Here is a 2,587-nt window from a genome sequence, read left to right on the forward strand (position 1 = left end):
CCTCCTTTCACCATACAAACAGGAAATATACCTCCTTTCACCATACAAACAGGAAATATACCTCCTTTCACCATACAAACAGGAAATATACCTCCTTTCACCATACAAACAGGAAATATACCTCCTTTTACCATACAAACAGGAAATATACCTCCTTTCACCATACAAACAGGAAATATACCTCCTTTCACCATACAAACAGGAAATATACCTCCTTTCACCATACAAACAGGAAATATACCTCCTTTCACCATACGAACAGGAAATATACCTCCTTTTACCATACGAACAGGAAATATACCTCCTTTTACCCTACGAACAGGAAATATACCTCCTTTCACCATACGAACAGGAAATATACCTCCTTTTACCATACAAACAGGAAATATACCTCCTTTCACCATACGAACAGGAAATATACCTCCTTTCACCATACAAACAGGAAATATACCTCCTTTCACCATACAAACAGGAAATATACCTCCTTTCACCATACGAACAGGAAATATACCTCCTTTTACCTTACGAACAGGAAATATACCTCCTTTTCCCATACAAACAGGAAATATACCTCCTTTTACCTTACGAACAGGAAATATACCTCCTTTCACCATACGAACAGGAAATATACCTCCTTTCACCATACGAACAGGAAATATACCTCCTTTCACCATACGAACAGGAAATATACCTCCTTTCACCATACGAACAGGAAATATACCTCCTTTCACCATACGAACAGGAAATATACCTCCTTTTACCATACAAACAGGAAATATACCTCCTTTTACCATACGAACAGGAAATATACCTCCTTTTACCATACGAACAGGAAATATACCTCCTTTTACCATACGAACAGGAAATATACCTCCTTTTACCATACGAACAGGAAATATACCTCCTTTTACCATACGAACAGGAAATATACCTCCTTTTACCATACGAACAGGAAATATACCTCCTTTCACCATACAAACAGGAAATATACCTCCTTTTACCATACGAACAGGAAATATACCTCCTTTCACCATACGAACAGGAAATATACCTCCTTTCACCATACGAACAGGAAATATACCTCCTTTCACCATACGAACAGGAAATATACCTCCTTTTACCCTACGAACAGGAAATATACCTCCTTTTCCCATACAAACAGGAAATATATCTCCTTTTCCCATACAAAAAGGAAATATACCTCCTTTTACCCTACGAACAGGAAATATACCTCCTTTTCCCATACAAAAAGGAAATATACCTCCTTTTACCATACAAACAGGAAATATACCTCCTTTCACCATACGAACAGGAAATATACCTCCTTTTACCCTACGAACAGGAAATATACCTCCTTTTACCTTACGAACAGGAAATATACCTCCTTTTACCCTACGAACAGGAAATATACCTCCTTTTACCTTACGAACAGGAAATATACCTCCTTTTTCCATACAAACAGGAAATATACCTCCTTTCACCATACAAACAGGAAATATACCTCCTTTTATCATACAAACAGGAAGTATACCTCCTTTTACCATACGAACAGGAAATATACCTCCTTTCACCATACAAACAGGAAATATACCTCCTTTTTCCATACAAACAGGAAATATACCTCCTTTCACCATACAAACAGGAAATATACCTCCTTTCACCATACGAACAGGAAATATACCTCCTTTTCCCATACAAAAAGGAAATATACCTCCTTTTACCTTACGAACAGGAAATATACCTCCTTTCACCATACAAACAGGAAATATACCTCCTTTTTCCATACGAACAGGAAATATACCTCCTTTTTCCATACAAACAGGAAATATACCTCCTTTCACCATACGAACAGGAAATATACCTCCTTTCACCATACGAACAGGAAATATACCTCCTTTTACCATACGAACATGAAATATACCTCCTTTCACCATACAAACAGGAAATATACCTCCTTTTACCCTACGAACACGAAATATACCTCCTTTTACCCTACGAACAGGAAATATACCTCCTTTTACCTTACGAATAAGAAATATGTCTGCCTCTTTTACCTTACGAACAGGAAATATACCTCCTTTCACCATACAAACAGGAAATATACTTCCTTTCACCATACAAACAGGAAATATACCTCCTTTTACCATACAAACAGGAAATATACCTCCTTTTACCATACAAACAGGAAATATACCTCCTTTTACCATACAAACAGGAAAATATATCATTTTTCCCCCTAAGTCCTTCCCGTCGCCATTATCTGTGAAATATATATGCATCTGTCCCTCCGTTCGGCACCACAGGGATTCGGGGAATCTTTGGGCACTACGTCAATGTTTGCACTCCGAGGATACAAGTCCATTACACTGGTCCCTTCCTTTCACGTTGAGAGGGTCTTGGATCATCGCGGCTCTAGTTTTTGTTTTGTTTTGATTTTTCTTCTGTTTGCTTTGTTTGTTTGTTTGTTTTCTTTTTTTTTCTTTCTGCTTCTTCTGTTTTCTTACTTTTTTTCTTTCTTATTTTTCTTTCTGCTTCTTCTGCTTTCTTACTTTCTTACTTCTTTGCCTTTCTTGCTTTATTTATTTAA

The sequence above is a fragment of the Penaeus vannamei genome, chromosome 7 (genome assembly GCF_042767895.1).
Source record: "Penaeus vannamei isolate JL-2024 chromosome 7, ASM4276789v1, whole genome shotgun sequence".
Taxonomy (NCBI): Eukaryota; Metazoa; Arthropoda; class Malacostraca; order Decapoda; family Penaeidae; genus Penaeus; species Penaeus vannamei.